The 27,545-nt window shown below is 43.8% G+C and overlaps 1 protein-coding gene across 1 annotated transcript in view; it reads right to left on the bottom strand.

The window, feature by feature from the left end:
* The window catches only part of LOC121585607 (AF4/FMR2 family member 2-like), a 335,853-nt gene that overhangs the window by 218,862 nt on the left and 89,446 nt on the right, over positions 1–27,545 (bottom strand). The gene's annotated exons all lie outside the window — the stretch shown is intronic.

Here is a 27,545-nt window from a genome sequence, read left to right on the forward strand (position 1 = left end):
AAGACAATACTCTCTCCCGTTAAGACAATACTCTCTCCTGTTAAGACATTACTCTCTCTCGTTAAGACATTACTCTCTCCCATTAAGAGCGGCAGTGGTTTAAAGTGAAGAGGTACTGCATGTTTATGGAGAAGATGACAGAAACGCTCAGAGACTACAATATGTGCTTACCGGTAGGTCATTGGGATGAAGTGTTGCATTAAATCTCTGGCTGATTAAACATCTCCTCTGTTTCCTCTGAGGCAGACTGACTGACTACATAACTACTGGGTCTGGAACAAGCCACTGTTCTGCTCTCCACGGAATCATCATTTAGAAGACACTACTCTACCACAGAGGGCACTGTAGTTAAATATTATTACTACTGCAAATCTAATTTCCCCTCAACACCACTTTATGTACTTTATGCCCGGCAAGGGCGCTTTCCCCTGCCCTTAAGCAGCTAGCGTTTATGCACTGATGTTGTGTACTACAATGAGGGAAAAAAGTATTTGATCCCCTGCTGATTTTGTACGTTTGCCCACTGACAAAGAAATGATCAGTCTATAATTTTAATGGTAGGTTTATTTGAACAGTGAGAGACAGAATAACAACAACCAAATCCAGAAAAATGCATGTCAAAAATGTTATAAATTGATTTGCATTTTAATGAGGGAAATAAGTATTTGACCCCCTCTCAATCAGAAAGATTTCTGGCTCCCAGGTGTCTTTTATACAGGTAAAGGGAGTGCTCCTAATCTCAGCTTGTTACCTGTATAAAAGACACCTGTCCACAGAAGCAATCAATCAATCAGATTCCAAACTCTCCACCATGGCCAAGACCAAAGAGCTCTCCAAGGATGTCAGGGACAAGATTGTAGACCTACACAAGGCTGGAATGGCCTACAAGACCATCGCCAAGCAGCTTGGTGAGAAGGTGACAACAGTTGGTGCGATTATTCGCAAATGGAAGAAACACAAAATAACTGTCAATCTCCCTCGGCCTGGAGCTCCATGCAAGATCTCACCTTGTGGAGTTGCAATGATCATGAGAACGGTGAGGAATCAGCCCAGAACTACACGGGAGGATCTTGTCAATGATCTCAAGGCAGCTGGGACCATAGTCACCAAGAAAACAATTGGTAACACACTACGCCGTGAAGGACTGAAATCTTGCAGCGCCCGCAAGGTCCCCCTGCTCAAGAAAGCACATATACAGCCCCATCTGAAGTTTGCCAATGAACATCTGAATGATTCAGAGGAGAACTGGGTGAAAGTGTTGTGGTCAGATGAGACCAAAATCGAGGTCTTTGGCATCAACTCAACTCGCCGTGTTTGGAGGAGGAGGAATGCTACCTATGACCCCAAGAACACCATCCCCACCGTCAAACATGGAGGTGGAAACATTATGCTTTGGGGGTGTTTTTCTGCTAAGGGGACAAGACAACTTCACCGCATCAAAGGGACGATGGACGGGGCCATGTACCGTCAAATCTTGGGTGAGAACCTCCTTCCCTCAGCCAGGGCATTGAAAATGGGTCGTGGATGGGTATTCCAGCATGACAATGAACCAAAACACACGGCCAAGGCAACAAAGGAGTGGCTCAAGAAGAAGTACATTAAGGTCCTGGAGTGGCCTAGCCAGTCTCTAGACCTTAATCCCATAGAAAATCTGTGGAGGGAGTTGAAGGTTTGAGTTGCCAAACGTCAGGCTCGAAACCTTAATGACTTGGAGAAGATCTGCAAAGAGGAGTGGGACATAATTCCTCCTGAGATGTGTGCAAACCTGGTGGCCAACTACAAGAAACGTCTGACCTTTGTGATTGCCAACAAGGGTTTTGCCACCAAGTACTAAGTCATGTTTTGCAGAGGGGTCAAATACTTATTTCCCTCGTTAAATTGCAAATCAATTTATAACAAAAAAATTTTGACATGCGTTTTTCTGGATTTTTTTGTTGTTATTCTGTCTCTCACTGTTCAAATAAACCTACCATTAAAATTATAGACTGATCATGTCTTTGTCAGTGGGCAAACAAACAAAATCAGCATGGGATCAACTGCTTTTTTCCCTCACTGTATACAGTGGGGAAAAAAAGTATTTAGTCAGCCACCAATTGTGCAAGTTCTCCCACTTAAAAAGATGAGAGAGGCCTGTAATTTTCATCATAGGTGCACGTCAACTATGACAGACAAATTGAGGAAAAAAAATCCAGAAAATCCCATTGTAGGATTTTTAATGAATTTATTTGCAAATTATGGTGGAAAATAAGTATTTGGTCACCTACAAACAAGCAAGATTTCTGGCTCTCACAGACCTGTAACTTCTTCTTTCAGAGGCTCCTCTGTCCTCCACTCGTTACCTGTATTAATGGCACCTGTTTGAACTTGTTATCAGTATAAAATACACCTGTCCACAACCTCAAACAGTCACACTCCAAACTTCACAATGGCCAAGACCAAAGAGCTGTCAAAGGACACCAAAAACAAAATTGTAGACCTGCACCAGGCTGGGAAGACTGAATCTGCAATAGGTAAGCAGCTTGGTTTGAATAAATCAACTGTGGGAGCAATTATTAGGAAATGGAAGACATACAAGACCACTGATAATCTCCCTCGATCTGGGGCTCCACGCAAGATCTCACCCCGTGGGGTCAAAATGATCACAAGAACGGTGAGCAAAAATCCCAGAACCACACGGGGGACCTAGTGAATGACCTGCAGAGAGCTGGGACCAAAGTAACAAAGCCTACCATCAGTAACACACTACGCCGCCAGGGACTCAAATCCTGCAGTGAGAGACGTGTCCCCCTGCTTAAGCCAGTACATGTCCAGGCCCGTCTGAAGTGCATTTGGATGATCCAGAAGAGGATTGGGAGAATGTCATATGGTCAGATGAAACCAAAATATAACTTTTGGTAAAAACTCAACACGTCATGTTTGGAGGACAAAGAATGCTGAGTTGCATCCAAAGAACACCATACCTACTGTGAAGCATGGGGTTGGAAACATCATGCTTTGGGGCTGTTTTTCTGCAAAGGGACCAGGACGACTGATCCGTGTAAAGGAAAGAATGAATGGGGCCATGTATCGTGAGATTTTGAGTGAAACCCTCCTTCCATCAGCAAGGGCATTGAAGATGAAACGTGGCTGGGTCTTTCAGCATGACAATGATCCCAAACACACCGCCCGGGCAACGAAGGAGTGGCTTCGTAAGAAGCATTTCAAGGTCCTGGAGTGGCCTAGCCAGTCTCCAGATCTCAACCCCATAGAAAATCTTTGGAGGGAGTTGAAAGTCTGTGTTGCCCAGCGACAGCCCCAAAACATCACTGCTCTAGAGGAGATCTGCATGGAGGAATGGGCCAAAATACCAGCAACAGTGTGTGAAAACCTTGTGAAGACTTACAGAAAACGTTTGACCTGTGTCATTGCCAACAAAGGGTATATAACAAAGTATTGAGAAACGTTTGTTATTGACCAAATACTTATTTTCCACCATCATATGCCAATAAATTCATTAAAAATCCTACAATGTGATTTTCTGGATTTTTTTTTCTCATTTTGTCTGTCATAGTTGACGTGTACCTATGATGAAAATTACAGGCCTCTCTCATCTTTTTAAGTGGGAGAACTTGCACAATTGGTGGCTGACTAAATACTTTTTTTCCCCACTGTATCTCTAAGATGAGAGTGTAGGCTGTGGATCTTCTAACAGCACACTGGAATCAGCAGGTTTTAAGTCATCAAAGGAATGGTCTTATTACTAGTGACTGGGAGAGCTGACTTCATGGACGTCTTCCGCTCCTCACATTACAGAATGAGCACCCCCCAACACCCCTCCAACATCCCTCCCCCAACAACGCTCTGTCTCCCCCTCCTGAAGGATTTCACAAACAGCTTGAGAAGCATAAATAAATAAATTCAACCCCCTTGGTTTGCATTTTTAATCAGTCGGCCCATGCAGTAGCCACTCACGCTGCCTTCCATCCTTCGCTGAGTATGGAAGTGTGAAGTCGTTGCTATTCTGAGTTTCGGTTACAGTGGAAGTGACATTCATTCTACCACCATATAGAACGCTATCTGTGGGAAGGCAGATAAGAATTGGATTTAACATCGATTAAAAGGTGTCGTTGAAAAATTACTTCAAATAAACATTTTATTTTCTTAATCAGTGTTGGATTCAAGTCTTCCTCAGGCCTGCTCAACCAGGAATCGGGGACTCATGCATTTTGATTTAAAAAATCTAAGCCCGTTCCTAACCAAAGCATTATTTTTATTTTTTTAACACGGTTTGATAGAAATGTAATAAATCTATGCCATCTCTATTTATCATCCCTTTTCCACCAGACTCAGACTGGCCCGTTACGTCCAGGCAGTAAATGATGAGGGAGCCAGCAAACCAAAACTTCAGGGAGGGAGATTGAAGAACTATAAACACCGCCACTGAACCATATAATTGCAATAGAATACAGCTAGCTGAAATATTAGCCTTATTTCTAATGTGTGACCATGCATTTAGTTAAAGCATGGCAGTCATCTAAAGCCTTCAGTAAACTGTGTGTAGCACAGCCAGCCACTGTGGTGTTTCTATACATGTAGCTATTCTGACTCCATATCATACTGTATCACAAAACTTCATAACACATTATCATTATATTTTGTCATGAACAACAAGTGTCACGTTCTGATTATGTCAACAACAACAAAAAAGGACTAACAAAAAAAGACACAATTGCAGGGTTTCTTTTCCCAAGGACTCCATTCAAGCCTCAGCCTATATTGCCATGGGTGACAACCTTGTTTGGCCACATGAACTGTCCAACAGCACATGTCTGTGGGGGCTGTGGGATCCACTGGTGGTTTTAGGCTGGGGGGTGAGGGGGTGACACAGCACACAGGTACACAGGAGCATCCACCACCCTCCCCTCAGCCCCTGAAGCACTCTGTGTGAAATCCATTAACAGCAGATCTTTCTTCTTTTTTTAAGCCTCATAAAATGGCCACCAACACAGGGGCTGGGGCAATAACATCTGCTTGATGAATACACAGATCTTCGCGTGCCGGCTACTTTATCACTTTCTGTTTGGTTTATTTATTTATTTTTGGTACAACATAATATTCTCCACATCTTATGACCATTTATGCAAATGAGGAAGCCGGGAAAACCGCCATAATTATGTTTTGATTTATACGGCAGTCACTGACCATTACACCAGTGGAGGTTGTAATAGCCAATTTCTGCTGGTAATTTGCACATTTGTTTCCAAGTTCAAGAGGGAGTCTTCTAAACACTATCTGTGGTTTAACATGGTAATCATGGGAGGGGGAGAGCAGTGACCTGGACTAGTGCAAGGAGACCCAGAGGAACCTGCTGCCTTACAGAAACACTGGACCATCATGTACTTTACTTACCAATGGGCTGGACCAAATAACCCCCTTAGACAGACAGGCTCTTTTTGAAGGAGGATCAGTGAATTATATGGCCTTCCCATTTTTCTGGGCTTGAAACCTGGGAAACAATACTATTATGGGAACAATAATGGAAGATGTTTTTCCTGGCTGGAAGCTGAAAAGCCCAGTGGTTTACGTGGTTAACTGCAGTATACATCTGGGTTCTATAAATCAGATCGGTCTATGGTTTAAAGGATCCCACAGGTTTGGAACTCCCTTTTCTCCATTCGCAAAATGACAAAATAACAAAAGCATTAGACTTTTGTTACACACACACACACACACACACACACACACACACAATGCTCCAATATAAATCCCATACACACAGCCTGTGGTATTCAAACCTGCCCAGCTACAGCAGTGTTTCTCCAGCTGAAGTGTAAAGCCTAGAGGAGCTAGTCAGACTCTTGACTTCTCCACCAAGGGCACCTGGGCTTTAACAGCCAGCCTATGTGCACTGTTTCATTCTAGTTTCCTCCTCACGTCACCCCTGCTCCTGTGTCTTCAGTGGAACTCACAACCCACTTAAAGACCCAAATGACTAATGTCTCTGATAATTCAAATCAGTACCCTCGTAAATGTCAATAGGTAGCAGCAGCCACTGTAATTGTGGCAGATGAACGTTTGCATCAGATACCATCTCCAGGATTGGGGAAATTCAAGACAATAGTTAATTGGCTCGGAAGCACTTCCTCCTCCCTCCCTGCCTGCCACCTGCGTGAAAAATAATTGAGTTTGATTGACAGGTCGAACAAAGAGGAGAAATAGCTCCTGTTTAATGTGTGGGTTCTCCCTGGTAGGGGGATCATTGTGTTAGTACTATGTGGGTTCTCCCTGGTAGGGGGTTCATTGTGTTAGTACTGTGTGGGTCCTCCCTGGTAGGGGGTTCATTGTGTTAGTACTGTGTGGGTTCTCCCTGGGGGGGGTGTTCATTGTGTTAGTACTGTGTGGGTTCTCCCTGGTAGGAGGTTCATTGTGTTAGTACTGTGTGGGTTCTCCCTGGTAGGGGGTTCATTGTGTTAGTACGGTGTGGGTTCTCCCTGGTAGGGGGTTCATTGTGTTAGTACTGTGTGGGTTCTCCCTGGTAGGGGGTTCATTGTGTTAGTACTGTGTGGGTTCTCCCTGGTAGGGGGTTCATTGTGTTAGTACTGTGTGGGTTCTCCCTGATAGGGGGTTCATTGTGTTAGTACTGTGTGGGTTCTCCCTGGTAGGGGGTTCATTGTGTTAGTACTGTGTGGGTTCTCCCTGGTAGGGGGTTCATTGTGTTAGTACTGTGTGGGTTCTCCCTGGTAGGGGGTTCATTGTGTTAGTACTGTGTGTGGTTCTCTCTCTGTGTGCTGTATGTTAAGTGCCCCTGCCCAGCTCTGTGCCATGGCGGCAGAGGGAGAGCGGGTATCGCTGGCACTAATGGACACCATCTGTAGCTGTGAGAGGGCAGGACAGGCACTGACTTCTACTCTTCCTGTCTGTCTGCAGCCAAGGTCAAGGCAGAAGCAGCCAACACAGAGAGATTAACTAGCATTGATCTGCTTGGGTAAACCAGCCAGAGTTCAGTGAGCGGCTCGCCCTGCCTGGTTGTCAGGGTCAACCGGCTCCATGTGAACCGTGAGGAGTTACCTTTCTCTGCTCTCAGTGACTCCGGACTGCAGCCAAATCTCTATTTACCATTAGGCAGTTATAACCATGCCCAACCCCCCACATGTTAAACCTCACAGCTGTATAAACATAACAATATCAGTCTGTCAGATATGAGTGACAGTTATACAGCATCAACAAACAGCTCCCATCCCTCTGCTGGTTGGATGAGAGGCTACACTGGGATCAGACCTATGGCTTTGTGTACTCTAGAGGAAAATAGACCCATTGTTGGGAGCTGCATGTTAAACCATTTCACCTGGCTGTGGTTGGGCCCACCTCCTGTGTTAATCCCTCCGCAGATAAAACTAGGCCATTGTCACATCAGGTTTCAGGGAAACAGGCCATTAGGGGACATACATTCTGACGCAGCACCTTGCACTCTTTCTAAAACGCCATCAAAGGTGATTATGTGCTCTGTAATAACAAATGGCTGATCTTCTGAACTCACATCTGATCTATGGCAACTTTTATGTACCTCGGTGAGAAAGATGTAAGTATGATAACCTGTGGAATAATCCTGCTCATTCAATCATGACCCAGACTAGATTAAAGAAATACCATCAAATACAAATTAGTATTCACTTGAATACATCCAACACTAAATTAATATATAATTAAACACAGCATCATGAATTGAAAATAACAATAATGTTGCTTTTATATTATTCCCTGATATAGACAAGAACAATCAGCATTCAAGACAACAAAGCAGCCTCTGTAACTCTGGTTGAACCATTTGAGCTGGTGACTGATGGCAGACTGACAGGTATAAACTCTGGTTGAACCATCTGACCTGGTGACTGATGGCAGACTGACTGAGCTATAAACTCTGGTTGAACCATCTGAGCTGGTGACTGATGGCAGACTGACAGGTATAAACTCTGGTTGAACCATCTGACCTGGTGACTGATGGCAGACTGACTGAGCTATAAACTCTGGTTGAACCATTTGAGCTGGTGACTGATGGCAGACTGACAGGTATAAACTCTGGTTGAACCATCTGACCTGGTGACTGATGGCAGACTGACTGAGCTATAAACTCTGGTTGAACCATCTGAGCTGGTGACTGATAGCAGACTGACAGGTATAAACTCTGGTTGAACCATCTGACCTGGTGACTGATGGCAGACTGACTGAGCTATAAACTCTGGTTGAACCATCTGAGCTGGTGACTAATGGCAGACTGACTAAGCTATAAAAAGCCAGCCCTGACTAACAGACAATATGGCACTTCATCTACAGTCAAGGACACAGTTACAGATGACAAATGCCATGAATGTAATGTTGATGAGGACCATCCAGCTGGCACCAGAGACCTAATCAACCAACAGTCTGGGTCAGTCACACTCTACTATAGTCACACTCTGCTCTGCCCACCATGGTTTAGCCTAGCATTGGTGGTCTGGGTTTGAAGCCCTGGGCAATTGGGTACTACCCTCAGGCTGTGCACATTGTCATTCCACCCTAGCTCCTTCCGACCAGAGCTGAGAGCTGAAACCCAAGCAGTCGTTTGGTGAGAGGAGAGGAGGGGGAGGAGAGGAGCACAGCAATGTAACTCAACATGGGGGAGAATCACAACACCACACATCTCCGGTTTCTCTCCTGGTTGTCTGTAATCTGAGAGCTGAGACTACATGATGCAGGCTGCAGCCATCAGAGCCTGTAGTAAGGAGAGACATTACCTGACTGACTGACTGAGGGGAAAGGGAATGGGGGATACCTAGTCAGTTGTACAACTGAATGCATTCAACTGAAATGTGTCTTTCACATTTAACCCAACCCCTCAGAGATGTGCGGGGGGCTGCCTTAATCAACATCCACGTCATCGGCGCCCAAGGAACAGTGGGTTAACTACCTTGCTAAGGGGCAGAATGATAGATTTTTACCTTGTCAGCTCAGGGATTCAATCCAGCAACCTTTTGGTTACTGGCCCAACGCTCCTACCCGCCAGGCTACCTGCCGCCCCTGTGTGACTGCAGCCTGCAGTAAGGAGAGACTCCAGACGGGTACAGTACCTGACTCACTGAGGGTGTGGAACTGCAGGCTGCAGTAAGGAGAGACTCCAGACGGGTACAGCACCTGACTCACTGAGGGTGTGGAACTGCAGGCTGCACTAATAACAGGTGCAACACTGGCCCTTTTACTAAGACATTCCCTCAATTAATTGAGATGAAGGCTAGATCCAAGCCCTATACATGAGAACAATCAGTTGTGACACAATTAACCCCCTGCGTTTTGGAACTGACAATCACTTTAAAATACCAACTGACAGTGTAGCACTGTGCTGCATGCCTTTGTCTTTTCACAGCCACAATTGTTGTTGTATGACTGTGGTTAGTGGCCCGGGGCCAGCTGGCAGTGGCTGTGGGAGCTGTCATTGTCCTGTGGCGAGCGGGAACATTCTCCAGACCTCAGTGGGGACAGGTCAGGACACCCTGCCGCCACTGGCCTGGCTGGCTGAGCTGCAGCTCTCAAGAGGGGCAGAGAGAGAGAGAGCGAGAGAGAGAGAGAGAGAGAGAGAGAGAGAGAGAGCGAGCGAGAGAGAGAGGTCCCCCCTGGTTGGTTGGCCCTGTCTGGTTGGTATATCCTGCCTGGTTGGCCCTATCCGGGGGTATCGTCGGACGGGGCCACAGTGTCTCCCGATCCCCACCTGTCTCAGCCTCCAGTATCTATGCTGCAATAGTCTATGTGCTGGGGAGCTAGGGTTAGTCTGTTATATCTGGTGTTATTCTCCAGTGTTATCCGGTGTCCTGTGTGAATTTAAGTATGCTCCCTCTAATTCTCTCTCTCTCCCTACCATCCAGGAGGACCTGAGCCCTAGGACCATGCCTCAGGGCTACCTGGCCTGATGACTCCTTGCTGTCCCCAGTCCACCTGGTCGTGCTGCTGCTCCAGTTTCCACTCTTCTGCCTGCGGCTATGGAACCCTGACCTGTTCACCGGACGTGCTACCTTGTCCCAGACATGCTGTTTTCAACTCTCTCTCTCTCTACCGCACCTGCTATTTCAACCTCTAAATGCCCGCCTATGAAAAGCCAAGTGAAATTTAACTAGCATTGATCTGCGGGTCATTTTACATTTACATTTTAGTCATTTAGCAGATGCTCTTATCCAGAGCGACTTACATGAGCAATTAGGGTTAAGTGCCTTGCTCAAGGGCACATCGACAGATTTTTCACGTAGTCGGCTCGGGGATTAGAACCAGCGACCTTTTGGTTACTGGCACAACGCTCTTACCCACTAAGCTACCTGCCGCCCTTTTACAGTGTAGTTTAATGCTGACTAGTTTAACGAAGACTATCTTGAGCATCTATGAACATTTGAACATCTTGGAGAAAAATCTGGCCTTAATGGCCATGCACTGTTATAATCTCCACCCGGCACAGCCAGAAGGGGACTGGCCACCCCTCAGAGTCTGGTTCCTCTCTAGGTTTCCTCCTAGGTTTCTGCCTTTCTAGGGAGTTTTTCATAGCCACCGTGCTTCTACATCTGCATTGCTTGCTGTTTGAGGTTTTAGGCTGGGTTTCTGTATAGCCTTTTGTGACATCTGCTGATGTAAAAAGGGCTTTATAAATACAATTTGATTGATTGATACCCCATAGTGGTGTCAGCTCCCTGCTTCCCCCAGGACCCCTCTCTCCCCTTCTCCCTCCCTATCCTCTCTCTCTCTAAGGCCCTCTCTCCCTCAGATCACTGAGGCTGGAACAAGTGGATCTGTGTGTCTGCATATATGGCTAATGCCGAGGAGGAGGGCGGAGCTGGGGCTCTGCATCCTGCAGCCAGAGGACTTCATAAATCCTTTATCATTAATTAGCATAAGCAACTGGTAAACAATCATTTGTTAATGTACACAGAAACTATTGTACAACTCATTCCCTTCGTCAAGAAAAATCATATAACCTTGAAATAATTGATCTCTGTGAGCAAACATCCACTTGGTATTTTGATTAGCTAATGCAATTTACATGTGGGTCCCTCTCTCTACCTCTCTCCTCGGCTCTCATACAACACACACTGGGACCGCAGGATAACTCTGCTACTTCATATTCAAACCTTTATTATAGACCAGAGTACATCTGAACACTACTTCTCTACTCTGCAAACAAAGGAGGCAAAATAACATGCATCCCAAGAGAGGACAGTAGACACACACACATGAACACTAGCATGCACTCTGTCTCTCTCTCTCTCATCCGCTGTCTCAGTGGTACCCAAACTGTGGGGCACCAGGGGTCGGCAGGCGGGGTGCGGGGGTCCCACTAAGCGCAAACCAGATGGGATGGCGTATCGCTGCATGGTGGGAACTACACATGCGGAGATCATCTGTTCACCTACTCTGCGTCTCACAAAGACACGGCGGTTGGAACCAAAAATCTCAAATTTGGACTCATCAGACCAAAGGACAGATTTCCACCGGTCTAATGTCCATTGCTCATGTTTCTTGGCCCAAGCAAGTCTCTTCTTCTTATTGGTGTCCTTTAGTAGTGGTTTCTCTGCAGAAATTTGACCATGAAGGGCTGATTCACGCAGACTCCTCTGAACAGTTGATGTTGAGATGTGTCTGTTACTTGAACTCTGTGAAGCATTTTTTTTGGCTGCAATCTGAGGTGCTGTTAACTCTAATTAACTTATCCTCTGCAGCAGAGGTAACTCTGGGTCTTCCTTTCCTGTGGCGGTCCTCATGAGAACCAGTTTCATCATAGCGCTTGATGGTTTTTGCGACTGCACTTGACTTTCAAAGTTCTTGAAATGTTCCGGATTGACTGACCTTCATGTCTTAAAGTAATGATGGACTGTCGTTTCTCTTTTTTTATTTGAGTTGTTCTTGCCATAATACGGACTTGGTCTTTTACCAAATAGGGCTATCTTCTGTATACCACCCCTACCTTGTCACAACACAACTGATTGGCTCAAATGCATTAAGAAGGAAAGAAATTCCACAAATTAACTTTTAAGAAGGCACACCTGTTAATTGAAATGCATTCCAGGTGACTACCTCATGAAGCTGGTTGACAGAATGCCAAGAATGTGCAAAGCTGTCATCAAGGCAAAGAGTGGCTACTTTGAAGAATCTAAAATATAACATATAATAATAATAATAATAATAATATGCCATTTAGCAGACGCTTTTATCCAAAGCGACTTACAGTCATGTGTGCATACATTTTTACGTATGGGTGGTCCCGGGGATCGAACCCACTACCCTGGCGTTACAAGCGCCATGCTCTACCAATTGAGCTACAGAGGACCACCATATAGTTTTATTTGTTTAACACTTTTTGGGTACTACATGATTCCATATGTGTTATTTCACAGTTTTGATGTCTTCAATATTATTCTACAATGTAGAAAATAGTAAAAATAAAGAAAAACCCTTGAATGAGTAGGTGTGTCCAAACTTTTGACTGGTACTGTATATATTTACAAAAAATATATATTTGGGGATTGGAAATTATGCAGACAATTACACTGATGGAAGCCATCTATCTGCAATATTAAAGGTGATCTACCCCCTTTAAACACTTTGAATTCAGGACAAAAAGTTAATTGTTTTAATACATTTTTTGCAGTATTACTTTAGTGCCTTGTTGCAAAACAGGATGCATGTTTTGGAATATTTTTATTATGTACAGGCGTCCTTCTTCTCACTCTGTCAATTAGGTTAGTATTGTGGAGTAACCATAATGTTGTTGATCCATTCTCAGTTTCCTCCTATCACAGCCATTAAACTCTGTAACTGTTTTAAAGTCACCATTGGCCTCATGTTGAAATGCCTGAATGGTTTCCTTCCTCTACAGTAACTCCTGAACTTATTCAGGCTTGCCATAACAAATGGGTTGAATACTTAATGACTCAATACATTTCAGCTCATCATTTTTAATGAATTTGTAAAAATTAGAACATAATTCCACTTTGACATTATGGGATATTGTGTGTAGGCCAGTGACATTTTTTTTTAATATCAATTTTAAATTCAAGCTGTAACACAACAAAATGTAGAAAAAGTCAAGGGGTGTGAATACTTTTTGAAGGAGCTGTATGTAGTTTAACAGGTGGATTATGTTGTTCTTCTACATCTCTATTGCTTGCTGTTTGGGGTTTTAGGCTAAGTTTCTGTATAAGCACTTTGTGACATCTGCTAATATAAAAAGGGCTTTATGAATAAATGTGATTTGATTTGAAATTTGATTTACTTGTAGTCGCTTAGTAGCCAAGGCCTACTCCCGACAAAAAGCCTGTGACTTCACTGACCTGTCAGATAATCAATCAATGTGATTTTGTTTCATTGAATCTCCGTCGGTATAGACTATTTGGTTAATTTGTTTCTGGCTGGGCAAATAGGTGGAGGAGGTATAGCTCATCTATTCGTTATCTCATTTATCACTGATCAGAAACATTTAGCAGGCAATAATGTAGCCTAAATCAAGTGTAGACATATTATTTTGCTCAATCACATATAGGCAACTCCAAAAGCCCGCGGAGGTTACGAAATATGAATGAGACTCACATGTTTTTGAAAATAGGATTGCTATTACAGTGAGGGAAAAAGGTATTTGATCCCCTGCTGATTATGTATGTTTGCCCACTGACAAAGAAATGATCAGTCTATAATTTTAATGGTAGGTTTATTTGTACAGTGAGAGACAGAATGATCCAGGAAAACGCATGTCAAAAATGTTATGAATTGATTTGCATTTTAAATGAGGGAAATAAGTATTTGACCCCTCTGCAAAACATGACTTAGTACTTGGTGGCAAAACCCTTGTTGGCAAGGGTTTCTTGTAGTTGGCCACCAGGTTTGCACACATCTCATGAGGGATTTTGTCCCACTCCTCTTTGCAGATCTTCTCCAAGTCATTAAGGTTTCGAGGCTGACGTTTGGCAACTCGAACCTTCAGCTCCCTCCACAGATTCTCTATGGGATTAAGGTCTGGAGTGGCTAGGCGACTCCAGGACCTTAATGTGCTTCTTCTTGAGCCACTCCTTTGTTGCCTTGGCCGTGTGTTTTGGGTCATTGTCATGCTGGAATACCCATCCACGACCCATTGTCAATGCCCTGACTGAGGGAAGGAGGTTCTAACCCAAGATTTGACGGTACATGGCCCCGTCCGTCGTCCCTTTGATGCGGTGAAGATGTCCTGTCCCCTTAGCAGAAAAACACCCCCAAAGCATAATGTTTCCACCTCCATGTTTGACGGTGGGGATGGTGTTCTTGGGGTCATAGGCAGCATTCCTCCTCTTCCAAACACGGCGAGTTGAGTTGATGCCAAAGAGCTCCATTTTGGTCTCATCTGACCACAACACTTTCACCCAGTTCTCCTCTGAATCATTCAGATGTTCATTGGCAAACGTCAGACGGGCATGTATATGTGCTTTCTTGAGCAGGGGGACCTTGCGGGCGCTGCAGGATTTCAGTCCTTCATGGCGTAGTGTGTTACCAATTGTTTTCTTGGTGACTATGGTCCCAGCTGCCTTGAGATCATTGACAAGATCCTCCCGTGTAGTTCTGGGCTGATTCCTCACCGTTCTCATGATCATTGCAACTCCACGAGGTGAGATCTTGCATGGAGCCCCAGGCCGAGGGAGATTGACAGTTCTTTTGTGTTTCTTCCATTTGCGAATAATCGCACCAACTGTTGTCACCTTCTCACCAAGCTGCTTGGTGATGGTCTTGTAGCCCATTCCAGCCTTGTGTAGGTCTACAATCTTGTCCCTGACATCCTTCGAGAGCTCTTTGGTCTTGGCCATGGTGGAGAGTTTGGAATATGATTGATTGATTGCTTCTGTGGACAGGTGTCTTTTTTACAGGTAACAAACTGAGATTAGGAGCACTCCCTTTAAGAGTGTGCTCCTAATCTCAGCTCGTTACCTGTATAAAAGACACCTGGGAGCCAGAAATCTTTATGACTGAGAGGGGGTCAAATACTAATTTCCCTCATTAAAATGCAAATAAATTTATAACATTTTTGACATGCGTTTTTCTGGATTGTTTTGTTGTTATTCTGTCTCTCACTGCTCAAGTAAACCTACCATTAAAATTATAGACTGATCATTTCTTTGTCAGTGGGCAAACGTACAAAATCAGCAGGGGATCAAATACTTTTTTCCCTCACTGTATTTTCTATCAGTATCATGATGAAGGTAAGGTATATTCCATTATATTCTTAGTATAAATATATATGTGTTGACTGTGATTGGGTAGGTATGTCTTGTCTGTTTAATTATCAAAATAACTATTGATTTCATTTGGATGGCACATGTATGGCTGCACAGACCCGTAACATAGGCCTAATTAAACTCAAAATATGCTATTTTATTCTTTTGACAATAATGTTTCTTAGGACCTGCCTAAACTAATAAATAATGGATTAATTTTTGATGGTGTATATTCTCAATGGATTTACTAAAATAGACGCCCACCCACATCTGAATACCACTTCTACCACTCCTCCACAGCATGCTGACATGTGCATATGAGGTATAAAAGGTGTATGCAGGCAAGAAAGTGGTAAAAATGGTTTGTCAGGGGGTCATATAAGCATTGCCCAATTTCTTTTACAGGCTAAATACCATAAATCCTATGTGAAAGCAGTAGAAGATTCTAAGGCATGCTGTACATCCCTGTACAACATTTTAATTAGATTTCTCTTCGATTTACAGTGTGAGTGAATCACATTTAAATCGCTAACAACACAACAGCTGATCATGCAAAATGTATCACTGTGGATTTCCCTAGAACAATTCCAAAACACTAACACATGACTCAGCGTCAGACTGCAAGGGAAGTGAGGTTAAACCAGGAAGTGACCAGGAAGGGATCACTTAGGAAGTGACCTCTGGCTAATATCTCACCTGAACCCATCAGGGAAGTAAAGGTTAGTCCTTCATAGCATAGCGACCACCACATTCATTCTTACCATGTGTGTTTGCACACAAGAAGTGTAGCATTTCACACCACCCTGCTCACACACACTCCAGGAGATCTGAGTACACACAGGGGAAAGGTCTAATTCTCATCAACACTTCCGCTGGAGAGTCTCACTGTGTGCTAGTAGGAGATGGAGGAGTTACACTACAGCCAACTATGTATTCGATGAGTGGAGAAAATAACAGAGATCCTATCATTCACAATTCTAGAATCTCTATGGGCATTTTCTTCCTCCCTGACATAACTTAACCTCAGCCAACACAATGCTGATTTCCATAAACCAAGTGTAAAGCATTGATGCAAATAGCGCAAACTGCGTAAACTCTGAGAAAATCCAGCAAAGACTCTTCTCAATAGCTCAAGTTCAACTAAATAATCTCCAATTAAAGTGTTAAAGAGGCAGGCATGCTGGGGTGGAGAGGAGAGCTACTGAGGGGGTCAGAGGGGTGTGAACTGACCCCAGAGCAGACTAATGGCTTGTGTTTCAATCAGCAGGGCCAGGACAGGGGCAGGGCCAGGGCCAGGGCAGGACCAGGACAGGGCAGGGCCAGGACAGGGTCAGGACAGGGATACATTTAATCATGAGCAGCAGCCAGTAATAATAATAATAATAATAATCAATCAGGTCTTAGATTTGGCTCACATTCTACACTCTCAATCTCAATAAACCATGCCATATTACCATCAACACCAGTTTCCCATCAACAACACCAACTTACTGCTCTGGCTGATTAGTGTCGGTTCACTATGCTGGGCCAAGAAATAACCGCAGACCCACTTACTGTGCACACACACGCACGTGCACACACGCACGCACGCACACACACACACACCGCACGCACACACACACGCACACACACATGCGCACGTGCACACACATGTGAACGTGCACACACACACACACACACACATGCGCACGTGCACGCACACTTACTGTACACAAATACGCACACACCTAATTGCAGAGAAAGTCAGAGTCTGAACACACACTTGGAGGTAGGAAAAGCGGAGAGGATAAACTTGTCTCCAGGATCTCAGTCAGTAAATGGTAGCTGAGGAATGGTCTGACCTTGATATTTACCCTCAATAGACTCATGGGGCTCCAGTCACAAGACTTCAGCCTCACCACACTGAGACCCTCCAAATCCCTGTTTCATTCATCAACACACAATACATATCTGTTTTATACTCTCCTTCTCTCTCCCTAAAAGCATCTGAAACCAAACTATTTCGCCCAGCCAATAAACAGGGTTTCATCTCCGGTCGGCCCACCTCTGTATTATACATGCATGGAGTTCTAAACTAGATACCAGATACTCCAAATTCCACTTTGGCTATTATGTGCTACATTTGCATATCTGGTCATGCTCTGCTTAACATACTCGCAGAATTGCACAGAGGGTATTTTATTACAAGCCACCACAGATATTCAGCAACAGCACAGAGCATCTAAAATCAATTAGAATGCCTAAAGCCTTACCAGTAGGCCACACTGTGTATTGTTTTGTAAAGCCTAGAGCCATAAGGCCTTTATTTTTTCCGGGCAACAGACATAAACCATGATTGGATGGCGGACAGGGGAAAATCTATTAGGGACTCAGGGTTTTCTGTTGCATTAAATTGACTAAGCCCACATTTCCAACAGCTTAATGTAATGTTAAACCTCAAATATGGTCTGTATTTGCCACTTTTTCCTTGATAGTATGCAGGTAATAGTTGCAATATTTGACTGACTTTGGGATATCATGGCATATCCAATCCATTCCAGTGTTACCGATAATTCATAGTCCTTGGAATCTATCTATTCAAAAGGAAAATATCAAATTTCAAGAGACAACCAAGCATTCCACACATTGATGAAGAGGGAGGGGAGTGAGTTACAGGACAGAGGTGAGTGTAGAGGGCTTGATGACCGGAGGTCTTACTATATGTACTGTAAGATGGTTAATATGGGGTTTATTTGAGATAACTCAGAGTGACGTCTTCCAGTCCTCCTGGTGAATGGATGGGCTGGCTCTAGAGAACGTATGTTTATCCCGCTCCCCTGAAATTACAGCACTAAATCCACAGTGTAATTGTGTTCTGCTGCCATCGCTCCCTATTTATAGGGGCTAAAGCTAACAGAAAACATGTGGTGTGAGGGGGAGAGGAGGGGGGAGGGCATTTGATGAGCCCTTAGATCATTGTGCGTGTAAGGGTGCTTTGCAACGCAGTATTACCTCCGAGCCATGAGGAAGACGAGCAGAAATTCCTCTACCCAACCTGGAAACCTCTACCCAACCTGGCAACCAAAAACTACCTTTCCACTCCCTCACCGAAGAGAATCAACATCCAACTTTATTTCCTACCGTCCATTCTCTAATCTAAAGATATGTATACATACTTTTTTGTAGCATATGTATTTCACTATTTAAATGTGAACCACTGACTCCTTCCCATTCCCTAAGAGTGTGACCTAACGCTATGATAATCAATTGGATACTGAGTGTTGCAATAGGTAATGTGACACTTAATCCGATGTAATTTGCCATTTGAAAGCATCTGAGTTTAGAGGTCCTTATTTAAACTCCTGCTCATCTTAACCAGGGAGCAGAAAAGATGTTCAGACAAGCGAGAAAATAATGACAATCAAACAACATGCGGAGAGAGCGAGAGAGAGAGAGAGAACAGTTTAGATGAACAACAGACACAGAGAGAGAGAGAAACATACGACATTATAAAATCCATGTACACAAACAACAAGTGTGCGGTTAAAATTGGCAAAAAACACACATATTTCTTTCCACAGGGCCGTGGGGTGAGACAGGGATGCAGTTTAGAGAGAGAGAGAGAGAGAGAGAGAGAGAGAGAGAGAGAGAGAGAGAGAGAGAGAACAGTTCAGATAAATAACATAGACAGAGAGAGAGAGAGAGAGAGAGAGAGAGAGAGAGAGAGAGAGAGAGAGAGAGAGAGAGAGAGAGAGAGAGAGAGAGAGAGAGAGAGAGAACAGTTCAGATGAATAACCTCCTGCCAAATGTATGACCATATTAGAGAAACATATTTCCCTCAGATTACAGAGATCCACAAAGAATTTGAAAACAAACCCAATTTTGATAAACTCCCTTATCTACTGGGTGAAAAACCACAGTGTGTAATCACAGCAGCAAGATGTATGACCTGTTGCCACAAGAAAAGGGCAACCAGTGAAGAACAAACACCATTGTAAATACAACCCATATTTATGTTTATTTATTTTCCCATTTGTAATTTAACTATTTGCACATTGTTACAACACTGTATATGTACATAATATGACATTTGAAATGTCTTTATTCTTTTGGAACTTCTGAGTGTAATGTTTACTGTTCATATTTATTGTTTATTTCACTTTTGTTTACTATCTACTTCACTTGCTTTGGCAATGTTAACATACATTTCCCATGACAATAAAGCCCTTAAATTGAAATTGAATTGAATAACATAGACACACAGAGAGAGAGAGAGAGAGAGAGAGAGAGACAGAGACAGAGACAGAGACAGAGACAGAGACAGAGACAGAGACAGAGACAGAGACAGAGACAGAGACAGAGACAGAGAGAGAGAGAGAGAGAGAGAGAGAGAGAGAGAGACAGAGACAGAGACAGAGAGAGACAGAGACAGAGAGAGACAGAGAGAGACAGAGAGAGAGAGAGAGAGAGAGAGAGAGAGAGAGAGAGAGAGAGAGAGAGACAGAGAGAGACAGAGAGAGAGAGACAGAGAGACAGAGAGAGACAGAGAGAGAGCCCTAATATCTGAGTCATGCTCTCACTTCAAATCATTTAGGCATTTAGAGACGACCAAATCGCAACTTTCCTAAATATATTGATCGATGAGTAGGAATTAATGAGAAAATAAATGGTCCTACATTGGTTTTTCAATAAGAAGCAGCAGAAATGTGTGAACAGTTTGTGATTCTAGTGGCAGCCCTAATGAAATACATTTTATTGTGTGTTTTTTTTTCTCTCGGGTTGACAAGCAGCCCGGGGAAAAAGATTTCTGATGGGTATTATGCAAATGTTCCAGCTGTTACTTCTAATGGGGAAGCCTCCTAATAATGGTCTCCTTTTTCAGGGAGAGGAAGAGAGGATGCTTCTTGTATGCATCGCAAATGGCACCCTATTTCCTACATAGTGCACTATAAAAGTCATCTGGCCTGTTAATCCGGTAGGCCGTGCGGGTGACACATCTGAGGAGAGAGGACCTCCCTCCTGATTAAGATATGTCTAGGGGGAGGCGGCCATTTTTCGCCCAGGTTCCTGTCCTCCTGGAGGACAAGGCATGCCTGGTGCCTGGGTGGCTCCACAGTGTGAACGGTTCTCATTATCTGTGGAGATACGGCTGAGAAGAGGCCTTCTGAAGACACTGTTCTCATTCCTGGAGGGTGGCCTCGTCTATGAACACATTCCAAGGGTCTTTTAGAGTGGAGTGTGAACAAGTGCTGTTTGGTCTCAAAGAGTGGAATGTCTGTGACCAGCAGGTTCACTCAAGTGTTCATTCTCAGAGCAGAGCAGAGTAGAGGATCGTTAAAGTCATCCTGCTGTCTAGGGAAGTTCCTTCAGGATATCATGACAACTCAACATACTATCAAGTGCTGTTGTGAGGCCGGTATGTGTGCTTGAAGAAGAAGAAGAAGAAGAAGAAGAAGAAGAAGAAGAAGAAGAAGAAGAAGAAGAAGAAGAAGAAGAAGAAGAAGAAGAAGAAGAAGAAGAAGAAGAAGAAGAAGAAGAAGAAGAAGAAGAAGAAGAAGAAGAAGAAGAAGAAGAAGAAGAAGAAGAAGAAGAAGAAGAAGAAGAAGAAGAAGAAGAAGAAGAAGAAGAAGAAGAAGAAGAAGAAGAAGAAGAAGAAGAAGAAGAAGAAGAAGAAGGAAGAAGAAGAAGAAGGAAGAAGAAGAAGAAGAAGAAGAAGAAGAAGAAGATTCTTCCACTGTGACAATCATCTCAGCTTTCCCCTTTCTTTCGCAGTTACTGCACATCCTTTATGTTTATTAGCCACATTACCCACTAGATCAGTACATTAGCACCAAAGACTCGCATTAATGAGGTCACATTAAATCCGAAGTCATTTTAAACAAAGGCGGATGGGAAGAACCCATCAAGCATGACTGGGTGAAACGCGGTGGGGTAAGGAACCAGGAAGTGTCTGTGAGCCCTAGTGGGTGAACTAATTCTCACCCACCACTCAGTGCTGTCAATTTCCATCTCTTCTCACCAGGCCCACCTACAGATGCACTCGGCTTCCCATAAATTATATAAATTATTATATGGAAATATGTTTTTTAACATCTCCTCTGATCTAGGTGCCTTTCTGTTTTCATTTGTCACATTAGAGAGTCATTAGCATGAAGCTTACAGGCAGTATAATATACCACAACGGAGGCTGATTTAATTTGATTTGATTTGATCTGCCATGGCTGGATAAAGGCTGTTATGTTGTGGACTCTGGTCAGTTCAAGATCAGGTGGAAGGGGCCATATCAATGGTTGAGCAGAGTTTAGAGTATTTATAATCTGATCTAAGATCAGCCTGGTATTGAGATATGTAACAGTAAAACCCTGTTGCCCCAAACTAAATATAATGGATCTGTAAACAGTATTGATCAAGGGAGAGGAGAGCTGGCATCTATCCAACCTGGAGGCTCACCGGGCCCTCCTCTCTCCTCACTCAACAGACCCTTAATCCCAGTATCTCCAAACACCTTAGCCCACAGCCTCTCTCTCTCTGTTTTCCTCTGCCAACTAGCTGACTGTGTGGCGACTAATACCTCCTTGTCATCTCCAATTACACTGTCTGGTAAGGATGATGTCCGTCTCTGGTTCACTTAATGAATCATAAGCACCAAGTAAACACCTCTACCTTGACACAGAAAAAGAAACAACATTTACCCTTTCACGAAAGCCCGACTTCAAAGCCAAATCCAAGTAAACAAAGTTTGTGAGCATGGTGTGTATTTTATGATTGAACTGTCAAAGTAAAAAGCAATGTGGACATACAGTAAAGGCAAGTCTGCATTCTGCAAGTGTATTTGGTTTGAGGTGGAAAAAGTGCTCAAAGTAAACCAAAATGAAATCCAAAATGCTCTTGTACTAGGTTCATTATCATCCATACAAATAACTGAATATATAGCTAAAATAAAATGTATATAGAATGTATTGCTCTAGTCAGAGGCTTGTTAGGCATTTTATTTTATCTACCTAAACCCTGTATAAGGAGTGAGATGACCAATATATGTGTTGACAGCCTAAGGAGGGGACCCTAGAGTGTATCTGGACAGTTTCCTGTGTAGGGAGACTAGTGACTCCAGGCTCAGGGTGACTCCAGGCTCAGGGTGACTCCGGGCTCAGGGTGACTCCGGGCTCAGGGTGACTCCGGGCTCAGGGTGACTCCAGGCTCAGGGTGACTCCGGGCTCAGGGTGATGATAAAGGCTTGGTTCCGGGGAAGCTCACCTTCATTTCAACCCCCCTTCTCTCTCTGTGAGTCTTGGCATCACTGCATAATCAAATGTTCCTGTTACTGACTTCCTGTCTGTCCAGTCAGCCGGTGAGCGAGCGAGGGAGCGAGAGGGTGAGGGAGCCTGCTTCCACAGAACAGAAGATAAAGATTTCTGCCCCATGACACCAGGGGCTGTTTTAATAAGCCAACCTGCTGGTTAGCGTGGGACGTACTATATGTCTGAGAAAAGGACTCATCCAGTTACTGTTCCAACCTTTCCAGGCCTAAAAACACTGCCTCTGAAACATACCATTATTATTCCAAAATGTGATTTAAATAATATCTCATTACCATTTTTGCAGTCTCCATTTTTGCTCTGATGAGAGAATCCCTACCAGGCTGCAGTGTGACTTATTACTGCTCTCTAAAAGCAATCAGGGCTGTTATCATGAGCAGGCGGGGTAGGAGAGGAAACATGGCTAAACTGAGGACAGATCTGCTCCGGGCTCAGGGCCCTGTGTGAATCCTCTCCTATTATCAGTGTAATGAGAGTGAATCCCTGTCCCCACATGTAGCAGTCTGGATGAGACAAACAAAGGGCCTAAACACAGGGCCATGCAGTACACACACTGTCTCTCACAGGGCCATGCAGTACACACACTGTCTCTCACAGGGCCATGCAGTACTCTCTCACTCACACACTCAGTCTATCTGATGGCAGTTAGCTGACAGATAGGAGTCCGATGGGTGGCTGGCTGACAAACAGGAGTCTGGAGTCTGATGGGTGGCTGGCTGACAAACAGGAGTCTGGAGTCTGATGGGTGGCTGGCTGACAAACAGGAGTCTGGAGTCTGATGGGTGGCTGGCTGACAAACAGGAGTCTGGAGTCTGATGGGTGGCTGGCTGACAGACAGACATTAGAGAAACAGACTCCTCTGATTCACAGCCCCTATAAACTCATAGTCATGACATCATGACGCGCTAGCCTAGACCACCAGCCCCTTGTTACACATTACAAGTCCATACAATATGCCTATTCTTTATCACTAATATCAATGCACACAATTCAGACTTTTCAACATTCTTAAGTCCACTCAGGTAAGCTGAATAAATAGAGTCATATTCAAGCCAGAAGGCTTATAACACTCCAGAAATATTGAATGTCTTATGGGCTTTGAGAAAAAAGGAACAACAAATCCTCACTGCATTAAAAATGTTAATTTAGTCTCTCTCTTTCTCCTCCATAACCATCAGGAGGAGCACCTCCTTAACCTCTCATTGTCTCATCAAATCTTGTGCTTAGCAGGGCTAGCGATAAGGTTATTAGTTATATAAAGCCTGTGTAATGCCTGGTGCAATAACTGATTTTAGGAGGGATCAATAGGTGTTATCTTCTTGTCTATGTTTCATACTCCTCTATGACACAGAGGCTGGCCAGGGCCTTTCTGACTGAGCAGTGAATGCAGCTAATCCACTAATCAATAGCCTCAGTGATAACAGGATGCTTCCAAAGCCATTTAGCACAACCTTATCACTCTGGGAGTAGACACTCAACCTGTCAAAATAGTTTTTCCAGTGGCAGAGCTGAGGATGAGAGGAACATTTCACGCCCGTGAAGGGGAACAAGTATCCTCTTCCACACCTGTTTAATTTAAAAGAGGGATGAAAAGTGATATCTCTCTTCTCTTTTCAGAGGGTTCGGCTTGTAAAAGGAGTAGAGGTTGTTAGATGGAGGAGCTGGAAGATAAGGGAAGGGTTCTAGCACACGGCCATGAGTTGGAGAGTAATTACCAAGCGTATGCATATTTCTGCATACACTAAAACACCGGCTATCCAGGTGGGACCTTGAAAACATGAGAAAGAATGCAGCCTGGGAGGATTTTACAGGCTTTAGTTATTCTACAGCATGTTGAGAAACGTGGATAAATAAATCTCAGAATAATAAGTAGCCAAAACAACAGCCAAACAGGAAGCTCAACAGAATCTACTCTTTTTAACAAACCAAAGCCAAGCAAAATCAAATCAATGTCCTTGAAGATGTTTTCTCTTCTCCTGAGAGACGTGTTTAAAAGGAAGCTCCTCTTCTCTGTCTCTCTCTCTCTACCCCCTTCCCTCTCTATTTCAGTCTGCCTGTCTCACTCTGACTAACTCTGTGTATCTCTCAATTTCAGTCACTCTCTCTCGCTCCCTTTTTCTCTCTCTATCTCCATCTTCCTCTTCCTCCCCGTCTCTTACCCAGTGACTCATCTGTCGTGATGGCGCTCACCTCCACCCCCTCCACCCCCCATCTCCTCTCCCCAGCTGGGCCCCGCTCTGCTCTACAGGGGGTCTCGCTCCTCCCCAACCTACTTCCCTTCCTGCTCCAATAACAACATCCATCTCCATTTTCCTCTGAGCTGGCTGCATCCAGGGCACGACGAGCAGCTCTCCAAATCCCCCAAGTCTTCAGCACTGCTATATGCTTAACTGTATGGTATAACTGCGCCATATGGTTCCAAGATTCGAGATACCGCAATTTGGAGTGGGGAATGGCCTTCGACTACACTATTAAAAGAAGGGAACATCTGGTTGGCTCGCCACGGATGGATGCCTCTGTGTCAACCTGTTCAATCATATGTCAGTCTTGTTTATTGTTGCTTATCTACTTATTTCTTGGTTAGCTGCACATTTTACATTTTAGTCATTTAGCAGACGCTCTTATCCAGAGCGACTTACAGTTAGTGAGTGCATACATTTTCATACTGGCCCCCTGTGGGAAACGAACTCACAACCCTGGCGTTGCAAGCGCCATGCTCTACCAACTGAGCTACACAGGACTGTACTGGGACACGGAGTGTAGATGAGTAAGTCTCACAGGAGACTCTGTATTTCAAGCACTCCCAGCATCCTCCTATAACAGGAAGAGTACTACAAACGCAGTTCTTTGTTGGAGTGTATGGCCTGGCCTCCATGACATATTCTTTATGGTGGCTCAATTAGTGAGGCTGGCCACAGACAGGATCTGGGGAAGGAGTGAGGCCAGAGGCTACAGGGGATTGATTGGTAAAAGTAGGTACAGGAGAAATGAAGTCCAAATTCACAAAGAACAGCATGTGCAGATGCTTCACACTTGGTCACCAAACATCATTCTTCAAATACTTTGAAAAACATGAATTTGGTTGAAGGGAATGACCTAATTGAATAATTGAGGTAAACGAATCCTCATTACTGGTGAGCAGTGTGGGTGGGGTCTGTCTTAGTTCTGAGACTCCTTGAAAACCTTCATTCTTCCCTCCCACCTTAGTCTTAGCCATGGCCTTCTCTGTCAACATCTTTGAGGAGGATCTATAATATACTGCCAGGTGCCCCAATGTATACTAAATTAGCACCAATTCTCCTTTTGGACTGTCTGGTCTTATAATGGTAAGGGACAAATTGTGTTTGAATATTTAACATTGGATCCCTCCCATGTAGCTATTTTCTTCCCATGCGCTGTTCTAAATGGAGAGGGAGAGAGGAGAGAGAGTGTGCTTCTTGGCTAATTATGTTCAGGATTAAATGGAGTGGATTCCAATCAGGTGGAAAGAGTTTTCTAAAATAATTAGTGAGTGACCTCAGGTGAGAACACATTAGGATGGCTGTCGTGTTAACCTGCAAAGCTTTCAAAAGCAGCAGGCCCATATTATCTGGTTAAAAAATATCCTCCAGCACGCCACTGGCTGAGAGCGGAGACAAACGCTCCCGGCATTAAAATGAACATCTCTTGCCTCCCAACATTAGTACAAGATAAACAGTCGAGGCTAAAGTCGTCACAACAATAGACTCTCAGCCCTGCTTGTGTTGCTAACACACAAATGGAATGACATGACAAGCCTTCAGATCACAAATGACTTCAGACTAAGATGGTACGACTGTGTCAAGCTAAGAGGCTACAAGGAGGGATAAATGCATTGTTGATGCTTATCAAACAAGACTCTGCCTGCACCTCCAGCAATTACTGACGAGTGCTCTTTACAGTGTCCTGAAGTGTTCTGAAATAATCAACTTTCATCATCCGTCCTGAACTGTTCCGAAATAATAACGCATTCATCATCTGTCCTGAACTGTTCCGAAATAATAATCATTCATCATCTGTCCTGAACTGTTCTGAAATAATAACGCATTCCCTCATCTGTCCTGAACTGTTCCGAAATAATAACGCATTCCTCATCTGTCCTGAACTGTTCCGAAATAATAACCATTCATCATCTGTCCTGAACTGTTCCGAAATAATTACCATTCATCATCTGTCCTGAACTGTTCCGAAATAATAACGCATTCATCATCTGTCCTGAACTGTTCCGAAATAATAACCATTCATCATCTGTCCTGAACTGTTCTGAAATAATAACGCATTCCCTCATCTGTCCTGAACTGTTCCGAAATAATAACCATTCATCATCTGTCCTGAACTGTTCCGAAATAACAACCATTCATCTGTCCTGAACTTTTCCGAAATAATAACCATTCTACATCTGTCCCAAACTGTTCCGAAATAACAACCATTCATCATCTGTCCTGAACTGTTCCGAAATACTAACTAATCATCTGCTGCTTGGATACATGACTAGCCAAATACCTACAATACTGTGGGAGGAAACAAGCCAAATACCTACAATACTGTGGGAGGAAACAAGCCAAATACCTACAATACTGTGGGAGGAAACAAGCCAAATACCTACAATACTGTGGGAGGAAACAAGCCAAATACCTACAATACTGTGGGAGGAAACAAGCCAAATACCTACAATACTGTGGGAGGAAACAAGCCAAATACCTACAATACTGTGGGAGGAAACAAGCCAAATACCTACAATACTGTGGGAGGAAACAAGCCAAATACCTACAATACTGTGGGAGGAAACAAGCCAAATTCCTACAATACTGTGGGAGGAAACAAGCGAAATACCTACAATATTGTGGGAGGAAACAAGCCAAAATCTGCAGGCTAAAACAAAAAACACTATTACTTTAATACAATCCATCAGTGGGGCCAAAACAACTCAGATGTCAGAACTGGTTACATGTATAAGTGGAACAAGCCCTTGTGAATTAAAATGGCTATAAATCTGGAGTGATTTACT

This window comes from Coregonus clupeaformis, chromosome 2 (assembly GCF_020615455.1).
Source record: "Coregonus clupeaformis isolate EN_2021a chromosome 2, ASM2061545v1, whole genome shotgun sequence".
Taxonomy (NCBI): domain Eukaryota; kingdom Metazoa; phylum Chordata; class Actinopteri; order Salmoniformes; family Salmonidae; genus Coregonus; species Coregonus clupeaformis.